This window comes from Arachis ipaensis, chromosome B3 (genome assembly GCF_059453495.1).
Source record: "Arachis ipaensis isolate K30076 ecotype BB chromosome B3, ASM5945349v1, whole genome shotgun sequence".
Classification (NCBI taxonomy): Eukaryota; Viridiplantae; Streptophyta; class Magnoliopsida; order Fabales; family Fabaceae; genus Arachis; species Arachis ipaensis.
The window spans coordinates 63,851,827-63,873,169 of NC_142438.1; positions in this window are offsets into that span (position 1 = coordinate 63,851,827).

The following is a 21,343-nucleotide window of genomic DNA, read 5'->3' on the forward strand; positions in this document are numbered from 1 at the left end:
CACTAGGACTAGACATGCATCATTCTTGTCTGTGCATTATTCTCTGTTGCATTCCTACTTGTGTTTGATCAATTTCTTTATGTTTGTTTGCTTGAGTGCTATGTCTATGCTTTATTTTCTTGCACTCTTCTGTTTGTGTTCTGTTTTCTGTTTTCCCTATCTATTTTAACTACTGTTTACTACTTTACTGTATTCTAATATCTATCTGCTAATCGGAATCAAATAAATGAATGTAACTAATAACCCCGACCCTACTAAGAACTCCCCAGTTCTTACCCCTTCTCTCCCTTCCTCCCCCCTTAGATGGAGACGGGCGTGATCTTCTATGAGTTCGAGGACCTTTACGTCTACGAGGATCCGGTACATCACAGTTACTTCATTATGGGTTTGGAGCCTCGTATTAGACGTTATGCGTTACCTAATCGAGCTTTTCAACATCCTCTGTCTAGCCCGCATTTTGACCCTGATGCTCCTTACGACTTTCCCTTATCTTGGTTACACCCTGACGCACCTGGACATCCTTTTCCTGATGATCCTGAGCACCCTATACCAGCTCAACCTTTGAATGAGGCGGTACCTGAGCCTATCATTCCTGATGAGCCTGAGTTAGCTGATGACTACGTACCTGTGATACCACCAGATTGGGATTTTCCCCCTGAGCCGATCCCCGACTTTCCACAGCCTGATGAGCCGGCACTACCAGACGGTGGGGTAGCTCCTATATACGCGAACGGACCTGTGCTCGCGAATGGTGTTGTACATGGTGACAGCAGTGTTTCTGGTGGATCTGAGGACATAGTTGTAGCTGTGGACGCTGAGGAGGAGGAGGATCCTGAGATAGAGATAGAGCAGGATGAGGAGATGGATGAGCCTCATGATGATTCTCCGAACGGCCACGTGTAAATATAGTTTGACTGCGGAAAGGGGCATTCTTTTGATGACACTCTAGTCTAACATTATCAGATAGTTAGTCTCTCACTTGTGTTAGTACACCCGAGAGCTAGGAGCTATATAGTGGTTAGGCTAGCCTGGGCGCCAGCTTAGTAGCTTTTCGTATGGGCCAGGCCCTGGGAGTGTCGTGTAAATATTAGCTACGTAGGATGACGAGGATGTAAACTGACTTGATCTTGTGTAAACGCTACATGTTTTGTTATAGTGTACATGATGTATATTATCAGTTGTATTTCTATGTTTCTTTATGCTGCTTTTCTATTACTCCCAATGTATGCTTGTTTATTTTACCGGACCATCCGCAAAAATTAAAAAAAAATTACTCGTAAAATTGGCATCGCTCTAACAAGGAACAGGCTCATATATTAAATAAATAATAATAATTAGAAAGGATAAGTTAGTAACACTTAGCTTCTTGTATGACCATGGCATACTGGAAGTTGGGTCGTTACACTTTACTATGAGTTGTGTGTTTTTCTGTGATTTCAGGTATTTTCTGACTGAAATTGAGGGACCTGAGCAAAAATCAGATTCAGAGGTTGAAGAAGGACTGCAGATGCTGTTGGATTCTGACCTCCCTACACTCAAAGTGAATTTTCTGAAACTACAAAACTCCAAATGGTGCGCTTCCAATTGCGTTGGAAAGTACAAATCCAGGGCTTTCCTGCAATATATAATAGTCTATACTTTGCTCGAGTTTTGACGACGCAAACTGGCGTTGAACGCCAGTTCCATGTTGCAGTCTGGCATTCGGTGCCAGAAACAAGTTGCAAAGTGGAGTTCAACACCAAAAACACGTTACAAACTGGAGTTCAACTCCAAGAATGACCTCTCCACGTGTAAACTTCAAGTTCAGCCCAACCACACACCAAGTGGGCATCAGAAGTGGATTTCTGCATCATTTACTCATTTCTGTAAACCCTAGTAACTAGTTTAGTATAAATAGGACTTTATGCTATCTTTGTAAGCGATCTTTGATTAGTTTTATGCTATCTTAGACTTTCATGGGGGCTGGCCATTTGGCCATACCTGGACCATTATCACTTATGTATTTTCAAATGGTAGAGTTTCTACACTCCATAGATTAAGGTGTGGAGCTTTGTTGTTCCTCATGAATTAATACAAAGTACTACTATTTATCTATTCAATTCAGGCTTATTCCTATTCTAAGATATCCGTTCGCACCCAAGAACATGATGAATGTGATGATTACGTGATGCTCATCATCATTCTCACCTATGAACGCGTGCCTGACAAACACTTCCGTTCTACATGCAAACAAGCTAGAATGAGTATCTCTTGGATATCTAATACAGAGGACCGAGTCCGAGATATTGGAATCTTCGTGGTATAAGTTAGAACCCATGGATGGCCATTCCTGAGATCCGAAAAGTCTAAACCTTGTCTGTGGTATTCCGAGTAGGATCTGGGAAGGGATGGCTGTGACGAACTTCAAACTCGCAAGTACTAGGCGTAGTGACAGACGCAAAAGGAGGGTGAATCCTATTCTAGTATTATCGAGAACCTCCAGATGATTAGCCATGCAGTGACAGCGCATTGGACCATTTTCACAGAGAGGATGGGAAGTAGCCATTGACAACGGTGATGCCCTACATACAACTTGCCATGGAAAGGAGTAGGAAGGATTGGATGAAGACAGCAGGAAAGCAGAGGTTCAGAGGGACGAAAGCATCTCTATACGCTTATCTGAAATTCTCATCAATGAGTTACATAAGTATCTATATCTCTATTTTATGTTTTATTAATCTTTTAATTATTAAAACTCTGCAACCATTTAATCCGCCTGACTGAGATTTACAAGATGACCATAGCTTGCTTCAGACCAACAATCTCCGTGGGATTCGACCCTTACTCACGTAAGGTATTACTTGGACGACCCAGTGCACTTGCTGGTTAGTTGCGCGAAGTTGTGAAGTTATGTTTGGACCATGGTATTGTGCACACGTTTTTGGAGCCATTGCCAGGGAATCAATTTCGAACAACAATTTCACATCTAGATCACAATTTCGCACACCACTCCCTACTAGTTCAAAACTACTCCTATATATACTACTCTTCTTATCTTCTTGTTGGCTCTTAAAGTCTTGGATATGGGCTTTTGGATCTTTAGTTGTAGCAGTTACAGTCTTCAGTGGGCTCAGCTTTACTTGCAGAAAAAGTGTGAGTTAGGCATGGATGTTAGTTAGGACGTTAGTGGTGTTAACGTTAAGTGAAAATGTGGGTTCGAGAACGTTAGTGACGATCACCTTTTTCACTAACGTTCCAAGCCAAAAATGATCCACGTTAACTTCAACGTTAGTGGCACTAACGTGACCACTAACGTTGCCTCTTGGTCCTTCACAAACGTTATTGGCATTCACCTTTTCCAATAACATTGCTTATTGCCCCTTTTGCCCACATTAGAGTTCACGTTAGTATAAATAACGTGACCCTTAACGTGGGCATGCCTAAGCTTCGAGAGTGTTAGTGACACTTACCTTTTTCACTAACGCTTCAAACGCCCCTTCTTCCCATGTTAGTGCCTCACGTTAATTGCATTAACGTAACCACTAACGTGGTGGTGATTGCCATCTCCAACGTTAGTGATAAAGGTGAGTGTCACTAACGTTGGCGATTTCTTGCTCCTCCCACATTATAGTTCACGTTAATGTAATTAACGTGACTCTTAACGTGGCCAATTGTGCCCTTTTGGAATGTTAATGGTATTTACTTTTACCATTAACGTTGGAGCTTCCCTTTTCCTCCATGTTAGCTTCCAGTGGCCACTAACGTGGGCTATGATGGCTTTCGAAGGCGTTATTGGTGATCACTTTTTCCATTAACGTTACAAGCTAGCTCCCATTCCACGTTAGTGGTAATGTTAGTTAGACTAACGTGGCTACTAACATGGCTCTTCCTTGCTTCCTTTGTCCTAAAATCAAGCAAATAAAGTGCATCAAAGCTTGGTTCTAAATCATGAGATCATGCATCATCCATTTTATCATTCAATTCATGCATAATTCTCATAAAGTCATGTAAAGTTCACAATGTTTGCTTGAATCAAGATGTAAGTGAATATCTACCCAAAACTTGCTTATTTACTAAGAAAATGCATGAAACTACCCTAAAATAGTAAAGAAAAGGTCAGTGAAACTGGCCAAAATGCCCTGACATCAGTATCTTGGAGGGTGTTGTTGCTGAAAGGGTTGATCAGATCCTCGTGGCTCTATCCATCTCTGATTGTTCTGACCTTGATGCATGTTCCTGTTATAGCTTCCATTCCTTTCAACAGCATTAGAACCAAACTCAAAGCGACGGGGGTGAGAATTCATAGTAACAAATAAAAGTTGAAAACGAAAATAAAAGCAAATAAACAAGCAAAATAAAATATTTAAAATAACCAATAATAAAGCACACGTTTGCAATTCCCCGGCAACGGCGCCATTTTGACGAACGGATTTCTATCGGTAAAGAAATTTTATAAAAAATGTTATCGTGTTGGTAGTATAGTTTCTAAACCAACAGAGAATCCTTTCGTACAAAAGTTTGGTTGTCACAATTAACAAAACCCAAATAAATTTATAACTGAAGTATTTAAACCTCGGGTCGTCTTCTCAAGGAATTGCAGGGAGGTATGATTTATTATTGGTTATGTAAAACAGTATATTTTTGGGTTTTTGAAATAGGAAACAAGTAATTTAAATAACAAGAAAAATAAATTAATAATTAATAAAATCTCCTGGCAAGCTATGAGAAATTGAAGTCCTATCCTAGTTATCCTTATCATGTGTGATGAGAATTGAATTCTGCTCCCACTTTAATTAACCCTTGCTAAACAAAGGAGAGTCAAGTGGACTAATTAATTTGATCGTCAAGTCCTAGTCAACTCTTATGGAATGACTAGAGTTATTGGAGTACAAATTAACCAGCAGAGAATTCCAATTTCAATCAACAGCTGAGCTTGATAACTCAAGTGTTGCTAATTACTTAACCAAAGCCAAAAGGAAAAAATATCTTAAATTAAATTAAAAGCATTCATAAATAAAATAAAGCAATATTAAATCTGAAAATACGTCAATTTATATTAATTAAGAAAATCCTAACATGAATGGTTCATAAGCCAAATTGAAAAGATAAATGACAATTAAAGTAATAGAATAAATAATAGTAGAAAGTAAATTAAAGGAATATTGAACCTGTGATTGAAGAAGAAATAAACCTAACCTTAAAAAGGAATCCTAATCCTAAATCCTAAGAGAGAGGAGAGAACCTCTCTCTCTAAAAACTACATATAATCCTAAAAATTATGAATTATGAGTTAATGATGATGAATGAATGGATTTCCCCACTTTATAGCCTCTAATCTATGTTTTCTGGGCAAAAAACTGGGTCAAAAATAGCCCAAAAATTGCCCTTAGTGATTTCTGGTACGTACAGGTCGCTGCAAAGTCACGCGGAAGCGTCGTCCACGCGTTAGCATGGATTGCGTTTTTGCCAGGTCACACGTCTGCGTGATCCACGCGTTCGTGTCACCTGGCTTTAGGGCAGCTATGTCAAAATATATATTGTTGCGAAGTCCCGGACGTTAACTTTCAAACGCAACTAGAACCACGTCATTTGGACCTCTGTAGCTCACGTTATGGTCGATTTAGTACCAGGAGGTCAGGCTGGACAGCTTTAGCAGTTCCTTCAGTTTCTTGTATTCCTTCCACTTTTACATGCTTCCTTAACTCACATATCAAGGTATCGAATGATAATAAAAGAGGATTAAAGATAGCAAATTTAAGGCCCAAAGAAGCATATTTTCAATCATAACACAAGATCAAGAAGGAAAATGTAAAACATGCAATTTGTATGAATAAGTGTGCAAAGACTTGATAAAAACCAATCAATTGAGCACAAGATAAACCATAAAATAGTGGTTTATCACTCTTCAACCACTTCTTCTTCATTAACAATCTCTTCACTCTCCACTTGTTGCAAGACATACCCCATCTCCTTTTTCTCATGTCGAGATTCTAAAATCTCCTTCATGCTTCTTTCTTCGGTTGATTTCTCACGTTCATCCGTGGAGATGCTTTGCTTGTTGCATGAGTCCCATGATTCCAAGGTGGCTCTAATTTTGCCAAGGTTAGCCTCGATAGCTTTGTGCGTCCTTTGGGCTTCTTCTTGCTCTTTTTGACGGATGATTGCTTGAAGCCAATCCATTACTTCCTTGAGGTGATCCATTGGCTCTTGTTCCACTTGACAAGTATAAGTAGGATCATATTGCTCTTGGATGGATGAATATGGGTGTTCTTCCATGGAGGGTTGTGGTGAAAAGGGAAATTCATTTAATGGTTGAAAGTTACCATACATGGGAGGTGATTCATCTTGGTAATAGTATGGCGGTGGTGGTTCTTGAGGGTATTAGTGGTGGAATTGGGGTGGTTCTATATGTGGTTCATATGGTTCACAAGGTAGTTGGTATGGTGGATATGTAACAACCCTGATTTTCGAGTACATGAGATCTTTTCTGAAAGTACGAATTTCTCTGGAAGATCAGTAAAGGGAACACCTCTGTTATATCATCAAGCATCTCAATCCTCATTATCATTATGTCATCCTTAAGTCAGAACCTCCTCTGAGGCAAGCTCGATAATGCAATCGCGAAGAACCTTGTTTTTGAACCGTATCGGTTGGCAGTTTTGATTCTGATTTTCGTAAATAGTCTCTGTTTGACGAACCGGACTCGATTCATGATAGGAGAGAGATAATAGTATAATATTATAATTATATTAGTATTAGAAAATGCTTGAATGGCATTATAAGGTTACCTGGTCTGTTTTTGTTAAAAACAGAAAATCGGTTTAACTGGGTTTACGGTTTACTGGTGCAGCTTAGCACCAGCACTCTCTGATGAATTTAGCAATGCTAAGGCCTGATTATACATGTTCTATTCTCATAATAAATATGTTACTAGTGTCATTTATGCTAGTAGCTCAGAAAATAATTTTTAGAGATGTTTTTACGAGTGTTCCGATACACCTAGTTTTAGTAGTTGTACACCAGAGACATTTTAATATTATTTTAATCCACCTCCAAGCCAACCAATCACAACTCACCTTACACCCCCAAGACCTCCAAGGCTGTCTCATTTCATCATTTTGGCCGAAAATAACAAGAGAGAAAAGAGAGAAACTTTCATGAACACTTAATCTTCAAAGCTTGATTTCTTCTAAACTAAAACTCAAATCAAAACTCTGATTTCACCAAAATGATCCTCTCTTCTTTCTCTACATAACCATGTAACTTATCAAGGATGGAAATAAGGTGAGATGGCTGTCTCCCTCCCATTTCAATTCGGTTTTCAAGGAAAACCATGCAAAACATGTGTTTTCTTGATGCTCTTCCTTAGGAATCATGCTTAACTTGACTTGAGGGCCAAGAAACGTGAATTTCCAGCAAGTCTAAGGTGAGATATCTCTTCCTAACATACTGAGTGAGATTTGGTCTGTTGAGAGTTTTTGGATTTAAAGTTGTTCTTGATGTGATTTAGGAGGAAAAAGTGCTTAAGAACCACCTGAAAGTTTAACCGAATTAGGAGCAACAAAACCAGATAGGGATTGATGAATTTAATCTTGATTGACTGTGTTTGAGTTGTGTGATTATGATATGGTTTGGCTGTGCTTGAAATTGATTGTTTGTATGAGTAATTCTTGTTGAAATTTTGATAAAAATTTGATTAAATTTGATGAAATTCAAGCTATGAATGTGTGTTCTTGTGGCTACTGGAAAACAAAACCCTAGAGCTTAAATTGAGGTTCAATTTGTGTTAAAATCATGTAGAAAATATGGGGTTTTAGTGTCTGGAAATTTATTTTGAATTTTGGTAAAAATCGGTTGCTGAAAAGACTGAAAAACGGGAAAAAAACAGAGAAAGAATTTGAAGAATATACGAAGAACACTTTGAGTGTGGTGAAGAACATTGAAGAACACCTTCTAGATCTTAGAAAGGGCAAGGAAGTAAAATTTTTGGTGTTTAAGGGGTTATATGGTAATTTCTGGAAGTTAGGGTGGTAAAAGTAGAAATATTAAAAGTTACGGGTGGTAAAAAGTAAATTTTAAAGGTTAAAAGTAAAAGGTAAGTTAATTTTCAAAAATTTAGTATTTATTAAAATAATAAATAATAATAAAATATTAAATAATAATATTTAATTAAAAATAATATTTTAATAAAAATAATAAAATAATGCGGAAAAGGCAGTTTTCTGTAAAAGCTTTAGAAAGACAACTTTAAGTGCAAAATCTCATAATTACCTTCATAAAACACTTAGGGAGTGGTAATAACATGATAGTGAGGCAAAGATAAAGAAAAGATAAAAAGTTAAAGAATAGATAAAAACCAAAGAAAAAGTCTGTAAAATTTAATGACAGAAAAACAGACAGAGACTAGTGAACGAACTAGGGCAACTTAGTTAGTACTTGAGTTGCAACTAGGGTTAGGTGTTATATGAAAAGTTAAACTGTTTCAGTATAGACTTAATGAACCTATACCTGGGACAGGCTAACTATTCATACCGAAATTTACATAAGCTTTAAATAAACATGTTAAACAGAGAAATCAGAGCAGAATAAAGTAACACAGAGCACAGAGTAACCATAGTAAAGTAAAGAGATACAAAGAGAAAAGAATAATATGATAAAGAGAAATGGTTTGAGCTAGGATATTGTAAAAGTGAAAGATGTAAAGTTTGTACAGTATGATTGAACAGAGAAAGAAAGAGGTACTGCATAAGAATGTGAAAATGATGATGAATAATGAGAATGATGATGAATGATGATAATGAGAATGATTATGTAATGATCTGCTGCGTGAAGGCAGTCAGATAGATAGTGGTACGACCACAGACCATTTTCTAGTGTTACACGGCTATTGAGAGCTGTACCTGCAACTGATAACCTGGGATCACTTGCAGAGGATATTAATTCATACACGGCTAGAATGCCACACCTGTAAGGCAAGGATTGCTTACAGAGAATATGATTTCATACACAGCTGGAATGCCGCCACCTATAAGGCAGAGTTTGCTTACAGAGGATATGACGCATACGTCGGTTAGTGAGAGCTGTACCTATGCGGACTGGAAAACTATACCCGTTTCAACTGCTTCGGGTTACGTCGGGAGCGGGTAGAAACCGACAGATGAGCTCATTACCTTCACTAGGGCTAGACATGCATCATACTTGGTTGCACATTTCCTTTGTTATGATTATGGTATGAATGTATGCTTTCCTTGTTTGTATTCCATTCTCTGTGCTTGTGTTATTTTCTTGTATTCTTCTGTTTGTGTTCTGCTATCTGTTTTCTCTATCTTCTCTACTTATCTGTGTTTTCTAATTACTGCTTCTTTGTATTCTGCTAAAGTCTGCTAAACAACATAGAATTAATGAACGTAACTAATAACCCCAACCCTACTAAGAAGTCTCCAGTTCTTACCCCTTCTCTCTCCCTTCCCCCTTCAGATGGAAGTAAGAGTACCTTACCATAGTTCGCTGATGACCATTCGCAAGAAGAGGATTCTGCTCTAGATAGTCTTCTGAGTCTAGGGTGAATATCGTTCTCTGATTATATGTATATACTGTGAGACCAGCCAACGTCTGCACCCCGTTCGTATGCGGACTTTAACCTAAATCCTGTGTACGAGATTCCTATTGTGTGGCTACTTCATGAGGTACCAGAGAGATGTCCTGTGGAAAAGTCTGATCGTGCAGAGGAGTAGCAGATGATGTTCTATCTTTTGATGACGTTCCACCTGACTTGAGTTTTGAAGACCTAGACCGTACTTTCCCACGCTTTAGTAGTTTAGAGGGACTAGGTGAGTATAGAGTCTAGGCTAGTGATGAGCGGATAATTTATACGCTTTTTGGCTGGCGTTTAAACGCCAGTGGATCTGGCGTTGAACGCCAGAAACAAGCAACATCCAGGCGTTCAAACGCCACAAATACTCCCTGGGAAGAGCTGGCACTGAATGCTAGAAACAAGCATGGAACTGGCGTTCAACGCCAGAAACATGCTGCACATTGGCGTTGAACGCCCAGAACAAGCATCACTTCGGCATTTAAGCGCCAGAATTGCATGCAAAGGTATTTTACACACCTAATTGGTGCAGGGATGTAAATCCTTGACACCTCAGGATCTGTGGACCCCACAGGATCATCTCAGGATCTGTGGACCCCACAAGATCCTCACCTACCTCCACTCACCTTCTCCCCTCTTCACACAATCCCATAAACACTCTTCCCCAAAAATCCTTCACCAATCACCTCAATCTCTCTTCCCCATCACCTCTCCACCACTCACATTCATCCACCCTTCCCCATAAACCCCTCCATTCTTCTTCTTTTTCACACAACACAACCCTCTCTTCTCCTCCTTGGCTGAAACACAACCCTCTCTCCCTCTCCTCCATATCTTCTTCTCCTTCATCTATTCTTTCTTCTCTTGCTCGAGGGTGAGCAATATTCTAAGTTTGGTGTGGTAAAAGCATAGCTTTTTTCTTTTTCCATTACCATTGATGGTACCTAAGATCGGAAAAACCTCTAGAAAAGGGAAAGGGAAGACAAAAGCTTCCACCTCTGAGTCATGGGAGATGGAAAGGTTCATCTCCAAAGCCCATCAAGACCACTTCTATGATGTTGTGGCCAAGAAGAAGGTGATTCCTGAGGTCCCTTTCAAACTCAAGAAAAATGAGTATCTGGAGATCCGACATGAAATTCAAAGAAGAGGTTGGGAATCTTAATGGTTCAAGAGTTCTATGCCAATGCATGGATCACTAGGAACCATGATCAAAGTAAGAACCCGAACCCAAAAAATTACCTTACAATGGTTCGGGGGAAATACTTAGACTTTAGTCCGGAGAATGTGAGGTTGGCGTTCAACTTGCCCATGATGCAAGGAGATGCACGCCCCTACACTAGAAGGGTCAACTTCAATCAAAGGTTGGACCAAGTCCTTATGGACATATGTGTGGAAGGAGCTCAATGGAAAAGAGACTCCAAAGGCAAACCGGTTCAATTAAGAAGACTGGACCTCAAGCCTGTAGCTAGAGGATGGTTGGAGTTCATCCAACACTCCATCATTCCCACTAGCAACCGGTCTGAAGTTACTGTAGACCGGGTCATCATGATTCATAGTATCATGATTGGAGAGGAAGTAGAAGTTCATGAAGTTATCTCCCGTGAATTCTACAAAATAGCCGAAAAGCCCTCTACCTTGGCAACGCTAGCTTTTCCTCATCTTATTTGCCATCTATGTTACTCAGCTGGAGCTTTCATAGAAGGAGACATCCCCATTGAGGAGGAGAAGCCCATCACTAAGAAAAAGGATGGAGCAAACAAGAGAGCCTATTCATAGAGTTCAAGAGACGCATGAGGAAGCTCATCATCAAGAAATCCCTAAGATACCTCAAGGGATGCACTTTCCTCCCAACAACTATTGGGAACAACTCAACACTTCTCTTGAAGATTTGAGTCACAACATGAATCAATTAAGGGTGGAATATCAAAAGCACTCCATCATTCTCCATTAAATTAGAGAAGATCAAAGAGCGATGAGGGAGGAGCAACAAAGACAAGGAAGAGACATAGAAGAGCTCAAGGACATCATTGGTTCTTCAAGAAGAAAACGCCACCATCACTAAGGTGGACTCATTCCTTGTTCTTAAATTTCTTCTGTTTTTCGTTTTCTTTATGTTAAATATTTATCTATGTTTTGTGTCTCTACTTCATGATCATTAGTATTTAGTAACTATGTCTTAAGGCTATGAATAATTCCATGAATCCTCCACCTCTCTTAAATGAAAAATGTTTCTAATTCAAAAGAACAAGAAGTACATGAGTTTCGAATTTATCCTTGAATTTAGTTTAATTATATTGATGTGGTGACAATACTTTTTGTTTTCTGAATGAATGCTTGAACAGTGCATATGTCTTTTGAAGTTGTTGTTTATGAATGTTAAATAAGTTGGCTCTTGAAAGAATGATGAACAGGAGACATGTTATTTGATAATCTAAAAAATCATAAAAATGATTCTTGAAGCAAGAAAAAGCAGTGAATACAAAGCTTGCAGAAAAAAAAATAGCGAAAAAAAAAGAGAGAAAGAAAAAAGAAAAAGCAAGCAGAAAAAGCCAGTAGCCCTTAAAACCAAAAGGCAAAGGTAAATAAAAATGATCCAAGGCTTTGAGTATCAGCGGATAGGAGGGCCTAAAGGGATAAAATCCTGGCCTAAGCGGCTAAACCAAGCTGTCTCTAACCATGTGCTTGTGGCGTGAAGGTGTCAAGTGAAAACTTGAGACTGAGCGGTTAAAGTCAAGGTCCAAAGCAAAAAGAAGAGTGTGCTTAAGAACCCTGGACACCTCTAATTGGGGACTTTAGCAAAGCTGAGTCGCAATCTGAAAAGGTTCACCCAGTTATGTGTCTGTGGCATTTATGTATCCAGTGGTAATGCTGGAAAACAAAGTGCTTAGGGCCACGGCCAAGACTCATAAAGTAACTGTGTTCAAGAATCAACATACTGAACTAGGAGAATCAATAACACTATCTGAATTCTAAATTCCTATAGATGCCAATCATTCTGAACTTCAATGAATAAAGTGAGATGCCAAAACTATTCAAGAGGCAAAAAGCTACAAGTCCCGCTCATCTGATTGGAGCTAAGTTTCATTGATAGTTTGGAATTTATAGTATATTCTCTTTTCTTTATCCTATTTGATTTTCAGTTGCTTGGGGACAAGCAACAATTTAAGTTTGGTGTTGTGATGAGCAGATAATTTATACGCTTTTTGGCATTGTTTTTAGTATATTTTTAGTAGGATCTGGTTACTTTTAGGGATATTTTTATTAGTTTTTATGCTAAATTCACATTTCTGGACTTTACTATGAGTTTGTATGTTTTTCTGTAATTTCAGGTATTTTCTGGCTGAAATTGAGGGACTTGAGCAAAAATCATATTCAGAGGTTGAAGAAGGACTGCAGATGCTGTTGGATTCTGACCTCCCTGCACTCAAAGTGGATTTTCTGGAGCTATAAAACTCTAAATGGCATGCTCTCAATTGCGTTGGAAAGTAGACATCCAGGGCTTTCCTGAAATATATAACAGTACAGTTTATACTTTGATTAAGGATAGATGACGTAAACTGGCATTGAACGTCAGTTCCATGCTGCATTCTGGAGTCAAACGCTAGAAACAAGTTGCAAAGTGGACTTAAATGCCAGAAACAGGTTACAAACTGGCGTTCAACTCCAAGAGAAGCCTCTACACGTGTAAAGCTCAATGCTCGGTCCAAGCACACACCAAGTGGGCCCCAGAAGTGGATTTCTGCATCAATTACTCATTCTGTAAACCCTAGTAACTAGTTTAGTATAAATAGGACTTTTTACTATTGTATTTACATCTTCGGATCAGATCTTTGATTAGTTTTATGCTATCTTAGAGTTTTGGGAGGGCTGGCCATTCGGCCATGCCTGGACCTTATCACTTATGTGTTTTCCACAGTAGAGTTTCTACACTCCATAGATTAAAGTGTAGAGCTTTACTGTTCCTCATAAATTAATACAAAGTACTACTGTTTTTCTACTCAATTCAACTTATTCCGCTTCTAAGATGTTCATTCGCACCCAAGAACATGATGAATGTGATGATTATGTGATGCTCATCATCATTCTCACTTATGAACGCATGCCTGACAAACACTTCCATTCTACATGCAAACAAGCTAGAATGAGTATCTCTTGGATATCTAATACATGGGACCGAGTCCGAGTTATTAGTATCTTCGTGGTATAAGTTAGAACCCATGGACGGCCATTCTTGAGAATCCGAAAAGTCTAAACCTTGTATGTGGTATTCCGAGTAGGTAGGGATTGAATGACTGTGACGAGCTTCAAACTCGCGAGTGCTGGGCGTAGTGACAGACGCAAAAGGATAGTAAATCCTATTCCAGTATGATCGAGAACCGATAGATGATTAGCCATGCAGTGACAGCGCATTGGACCATTTTCACTGAGAGGACAGGTGGCCATTGACAATGGTGATGCCTAACATACAGCTTGCCATCAAAAGGAGTAGGACTGATTGGATGAAGACAGCAGGAAAGTAGAGGTTCAAAGGAACGAAATCATCTCTATACGCTTATCTGAAATTCTCACCAATGATTTACATAAGTATCTCTATCCTATTTTAATTATCTTTTAGTACACTATAATCTCTTAATACATTTGAATCCGCCTGACTGAGATTTACAAGGTGACCATAGCTTGCTTCAAGCTGACAATCTCCGTGGGATCGATCCTTACTCATGTAAAGTTTATTACTTGGACGACCCAGTGCACTTGCTAGTTAGTTGTACGAGGTTGTGAAACAGAATTAAGAATATGAACGTGCGTATTAAGTTTTTAGCGCCGTTACCAAGGAAGGAATGATCACGATTTCGCACACCAGCTAGCCTAGGTGCCAGCTTAGGGACCTCTTGAACAGGTCAGGACCTGGGATGTTATATGTATATACATGTATATAGAAATTATTTAGCTATATCTAGGGGTGTTCTAACTAACAGTCTATATTCTAATAAAGGTTGAATCACCGAATGTTGTCAACTACTTGTGATGTATTTATGTGTGGTTGTTTATAACTGTTTTATCTGTTATTATTTGTGAATTGATTATAAATGATTCTGTCTATTAATCCAAACATTTTCAAAAAAAAATACACCTCGCAAATTAACTACGCTTTTAACCACGAATCAGGCTCATATGATAAATAATAGATAATAATTAGGAAGACAAATTGGTAGCGCTCAGTTTCCGGTATGATCTAGACATATTGAAAATTGGGTCGTTACAATTTGGTATCAGAGCAGTTCGTTCCCAGTAGAGCCTGGGGAGTGGACTGACTATGCTTCATTGCATACTCTGTTGTGTGTCTCATGCGTATAGGATATCCCAGTGATATATGTTGCATGATTGTTTCTGTGTTTTCATTTTGGGAATGTTCACACTTGACTTGAAGTGTTAAGACTGATCACCTTAGCAATGATTGTTTGGTGTGAACAGGACTACAATGGGTTCACGGAGACGAGGCATCCAAGAAGGAATTCCTAATGTTAACTACGAGAGGGAACAGGAAACGTTTATGGCTACCATGAACAACGCGGCTGAAGTAGTGCGTGAAGCTGTGGTAACAGCGGCTAGGGCTGTTGAACGTCTTGGAGTGAGAAATGGGAATGATGAGAATAACTTAGGGCATCCTGAAAGACCTATGACCCTTGCGACCTTTCTAAAGGTTAATCCGCCTAAGTTCAAGGGTACACTCGTTGCGACTGACGCTGATAACTGGTTTCGAGGTATTGAACGATCACTGAGAGCACAGCATGTTCCTGAAGGACAACACGTGGAGTTTGCTACTTATATGCTCAAGGGAGAAGCTGAGTACTGGTGGCAGGGGATACAGCAACTGCTACAATGTAATGAAGGTGACATTCCTTGGAATATTTTTAAAGATGAATTCTACAAGAAATATTTCCCAAGAGCAGTGCGTGATGCTAAAGAGATAGAGCTTATGCAGCTGAGGCAAGGGGATATGACTGTTGCTGAGTGTGCTCGTAATTTCGATGACTTGTGTCATTTCTCTAAGATCTGTCAAAGGAATCCTGCTGACTTTGAAGAATGGAAGTGCTTGAAGTTTGAAGGAGGCCTTCGTGATGATCTGATGAGTTCAATAGTTCCGCTGGAGATACGTAATTTTGCTGAATTAGTCAACAAGAGCAAGTTAGTGGAAGAATGTATTAAGAAAGTGACTGTGGCCAAAGTGAGTCGCCAAGGATTTCCACCAAGGCGTCTTAGCAATCATCAGGCAGCTGGGAGAAGGGTGCATTTTAAAACACGTGGCATACGACAGCATAAGAACCTACAAGTTGGTAACATTACTGCTCGCCGTACGGGTAAGAATGGAGGTAAAGTAAGGCAAGGCAATGGTAAACGAGCCCATCAGGCTTACATAAACACTGCATGTAAGCAATGCGGAAAAGAGCATGATAACAGGTCTTGCCAGTTTGGATCACCTAACTGCTATGCTTGTGGAGAACTTGGACATATTGCCAAGGATTGTCCGAAGGGATTTACTCAAAATTCAGTTAGAACCCAGCAACAAGGACGAGTGTTTGCTATCACTATTGACGATGTTGTGCAATCGAACGCCCTCATTCAAGGTCAATGTTATGTCAAGAATCGATTTCTAACTGTACTGTATGATTCGGGTGCATCGCATTCTTTATTTCTCTTACTATTGCTTACGAGTTAGGATTATATTTCTTTAAATTGAATTTTTACTTGATTGTCCATACACCTGCATCCCAAAATGTTTTGACCAGTTTAGTGTGCCTGCAAGTACCATTCGCTATTAGGAACAGGACTTTTATACACGATCTAATCTGTTTACCTCTATGTGGTTTAGAAGTTATTTTAGGATTAAATTGGTTATCTAAGTATCATGCTTTCCTTGATTATTTTAAAAGAACTGCTGTTATTCCATCTGATAGTCTATGTACTAAACCATTTCTATCCCACACCTTATATCTAAATTCTGTAAGAGTTACCTTAGACGGGAGGGATTATGAGGGGTACGTTCTGTTAGTGGCTAGCTCGAATGATAGTGAACTAGGCTTAGAACGAATCCAAATGGTGAAAGACTTTCCTGATGTTTTCTTGGACGACATACCTGCATTTCCTCCTCAGCGAGAGATAGAGTTTAGCATTGAACTAGTACCTGGAACTGGACCAATTTCTATAGCACCACACCGGATGTCACCATTGCTTGCAGAGCTGCAGAAGCTGTGAGACAGGATCGTAGTGGCCTATAGAGGTACAAGAACAGAATTTGTATGCCTAACTCTGGAGAATTGCGAAAAAAGATTCTTGCTGAAGCTCACCAAAGTAGATTTTCTATGCATCCTGGAGTGACAAAGATGTATCGAGATTTGAAACAAATGTTCTGGTGGCCAGACTTAAAGAAAGAAGTAGCTGATTATGTCTCAAAATGTTTAACCAGCCAGAAGGTGAAGGTGGAACATCAGAAGCCGTCAGGAACCCTGCAACCCTTAGAAATACCACAATGGAAATGGGAGCAGATTACTATGGATTTTATCACCAGATTGCCAAGGACCTCAACAGACACGATACCATCTGGGTAATTATGGACAGATTGACAAAGTCAGCACACTTCCTTCCGATTCGAGTTGACTATACTTTAGAACGGCTGGAATGAATATATATTCAAGAAAATGTACGACTACATGGGATACCTTCATAAATTGTCTCAGATCATGTTTCGAGGTTTACTACTAGATTTTGGGGAGCTTTTCAATAAGCGTTGGAAACAGAATTGCACACGAGTATAGCATACCATCCTCAGATAGACGGACAATCAGAGCAGACAATCCAGATGTTAGAAGACATGTTACGATTATGTATGATAGACAACCAAAGTAGCTGGGATAAGTATTTGCTATTGGTCGAATTTGTCTACAACAACAGTTGCCAATAAAGTATCGGGATGGCACCATACGAAGCTCTCTACGAAAGAAGATGTCGAACACCATTGTGTTGGAATGACGATGGGGAAGCTAGTGTCTTAAGTCCAAACTTAGTGTAAGAAACTACTGAGAAGATAAAAGAGATTCGTCAGAAGATCCAGACAGCACAAGGCCGTCAAAAGAGCTTGCCGATAATAGACGTAGACCCTTAGAGTTTAGTGAGGGAAACCATGTCTTTCTAGAAGTAACTTCGATTACTGGAATAGGTAGAGCCCTTGAGACTAAAAAGCTTAACCCACGATACATAGAACCTTTCCAAATACTTAAAAGAGTCGGTATAGTAGCTTATCAAATAGCCCTTCCTCCTTATTTATTAAACCTTCATGATGTTTTTTTTATGTCTCGCAACTTAAGAAATATGTTCCCGGTGAAAGTCACGTTTCACAACCAGAAACAGTACAGTTATAAAATGATTTGACATATCAAGCATCACCAGTTCATATCGTAGAAGGAAGTGATAAGCAGCTAATAGGCAAGACTGTTCGCTTAGTCAAAGTAGCATGGGAACCAAGAGGAGAAAAAGAGCACACTTGGGAATTGGAAGATAAGATGAGAGCTTATTACCCGCATCTGTTCTCAGGTAACTAAAATTTTGAGGGAAAAATTTTCTTTTAGGAGGGTAGAATGTAACAACCCTGATTTTCGAGTACATGAGATCTTTTCTGAAAGTACGGATTTCTCCGAAAGATCAGTAAAGGGAACACCTCTGTTATATCATCAAGCATATCAATCCTCATTATCATTATGTAATCCTTAAGTTACAACCTGCTCTGAGGCAAGCTCGATAATGCAATCACAAAGAACCTTGTTTTTGAACCGTATCGGTTGGCAGTTTTGATTCTGATTTTCGTAAATAGTCTCTGTTTGACGAACCGGACTCGATTCATGAGAGGAGAGAGATAATAGTATAATATTATCATTATATTAGTATTAGAAAATGCTTGAATGACATTATAAGGTTATCTAGTCTGTTTTTGTTAAAAACAGAAAATCGGTTTAACCGGGTTTTCGGTTTACTGGTGCAGCTTAGCACCAGCACTCTCTGATGAATTTAGCAATGCTAAGGACTCATTATACATGTTCTATTCTCATAATAAATATGTTACTAGTGTCATTTATGCTAGTAGCTTAGAAAATAATTTTTAGAGATGTTTTTACGAGTGTTCCGATACACCTAGTTTTAGTAGTTGTACACCAGAGATATTTTAATATTATTTTAATCCACCTCCAAGCCAACCAATCACAACTCACCTTACACCCCCAAGACCTCCAAGGCTGTCTCATTTCATCATTTTGGCCGAAAATAACAAGAGAGAAAAGAGAGAAACTTTCATGAACACTTAATCTTCAAAGCTTGATTTCTTCTGAACTAAAACTCAAATCAAAACTCTGATTTCACCAAAATGATCCTCTCTTCTTCCTCTACATAACCAGGTAACTTATCAAGGATGGAAATAAGGTGAGATGGCTGTCTCCCTCCCATTTCAATTCGGTTTTCAAGGAAAACCATGCAAAACATGTGTTTTCTTGATGTTCTTCCTTAGGAATCATGCTTAACTTGACTTGAGGACCAAGAAACGTGAATTTCCAGCAAGTCTAAGGTGAGATATCTCTTCCTAACATACTGAGTGAGATTTGGTCAGTTGAGAGTTTTTGGATTTAAAGTTGTTCTTGATGTGATTTAGGAGGAAAAAGTGCTTAAGAACCACCTGAAAGTTTAACCGAATTAGGAGCAGCAAAACCAGGTAGGGATTGACGAATTTAATCTTGATTGACTATGTTTGAGTTGTGTGATTATGATATGGTTTGGCTGTGCTTGAAATTGATTGTTTGTATGAGTAATTCTTGTTGAAATTTTGGTGAAAATTTGATGAAATTTGATGAAATTCAAGCTATGAATGTGTGTTCTTGTGGCTGCTGGAAAACGAAACCATAGAGCTTAAATTGAGGTTTAATTTGTGTTAAAATCATGTAGTAAAGATGGGGTTTTAGTGGCTGGAAATTTATTTTGAATTTTGGTAAAAATCGGTTGCTGAAAAGACTGAAAAACGGGTAAAAACAGAGAAAGAATTTGAAGAATATACGAAGAACACGAAGAAAAATTTGAGTGTGGTGAAGAACATTGAAGAACACCGTTTAGATCTTAGAAAGGGCAAGGAAGTAAAATTTTTGGTGTTTAAGGGGTTATATGGTAATTTCTGGAAGTTAGGGCGGTAAAAGTAGAAATATTAAAAGTTACGGGTGGTAAAAAGTAAATTTTAAAGGTTAAAAGTAAAAGGTAAGTTAATTTTCGAAAATTTAGTATTTATTAAAATAATAAATAATAATAAAATATTAAATAATAATATTTAATTAAAAATAATATTTTAATAAAAATAATAAAATAATACGGAAAAGGCAGTTTTCTGTAAAAGCTTTAGAAAGACAACTTTAAGTGCAGAATCTCATAATTACCTTCATAAAACACTTAGGGAGTGGTAATAACATGATAGTGAGGCAAAGATAAAGAAAAGATAAAAAGTTAAAGAAAAGATAAAAACCAAAAAAAAAAGTCTGTAAAATTTTAATGACAGAAAAACAGACAGAGACTAGTGAACGAACTAGGGCAACTTAGTTAGTACTTGAGTTGCGACTAGGGTTAGGTGTTATATGAAAAGTTAAACTGTTTCAGTATAGACTTAATGAACCTATACCTGGGACAGGCTAACTATTCATACCGAAATTTACATAAGCTTTAAATACACATGTTAAACAGAGAAATCAGAGCAGAATAAAGTAACATAGAGCACAGAGTAACCAGAGTAAAGTAAAGAGATATAAAGAGAAAAGAATAATATGATAAAGAGAAATGGTTTGAGCCAGGATATTGTAAAAGTGAAAGATGTAAAGTTTGTACAGTATGATTGAATAGAGAAAGAAAGAGGTACTGCATAAGAATGTGAAAATGATGATGAATAATGAGAATGATGATGAATGATGATAATGAGAATGATTATGTAATGATCTGCTGCGTGAAGGCAGTCAGATAGATTGTGGCACGACCACAGAACGTTTTCCAGTGTTACACAGCTATTGAGAGCTATACCTGCAACTGATAACCTGGGATCACTTGCAGAGGATATTAATTCATACACGGCTAGAATGCCGCACCTGTAAGGCAAGGATTGCTTACAGAGAATATGATTTCATACACGGCTGGAATGCTGCCACCTGTAAGGCAGAGTTTGCTTACTGGGTCGTGTGTTCTAGCTCTATACCATGTTCCAAATTACAATCTTCAGACAAGTTTAACATAGAATTTTAATTTGAATTAGTGGAATTTTCAAAAATAGGGTCTTGAAAGGAAACTTATCATTTTTCAACCGAGTAGAACATACATGCAAACACTTATTATTATGCAATCTATCCTATTTAACAAAAGAAAAACTAAACAAAAATAACTTATTGGTGTTAAGAAAAAGTAATTACCTCCGGAAGTCAGGTACTGACTGACCTCCCCACGCTTAAAACTTGGTACCGTCCTTGGTGCCATCAGTCAGGAACAAAGGGGGGCTGGTAACAGCATCTCCACAGTCGGGGTCGTCATGGCTCCTGATGCTGGTAGGTGAGGTGGAGTCTAGAGTTTCTGGATCTTCCTCAGGTGGGTGGTTGCCAATAATCAGCTCTTTAAGGTATGTAAATCAGCGCTTATTACGGCACTCCATTCGCTTTGCCTGCCGGTCTAGCTGGTCCAACCTCTGAAGTATCTGAAGGAGCAGCTGAT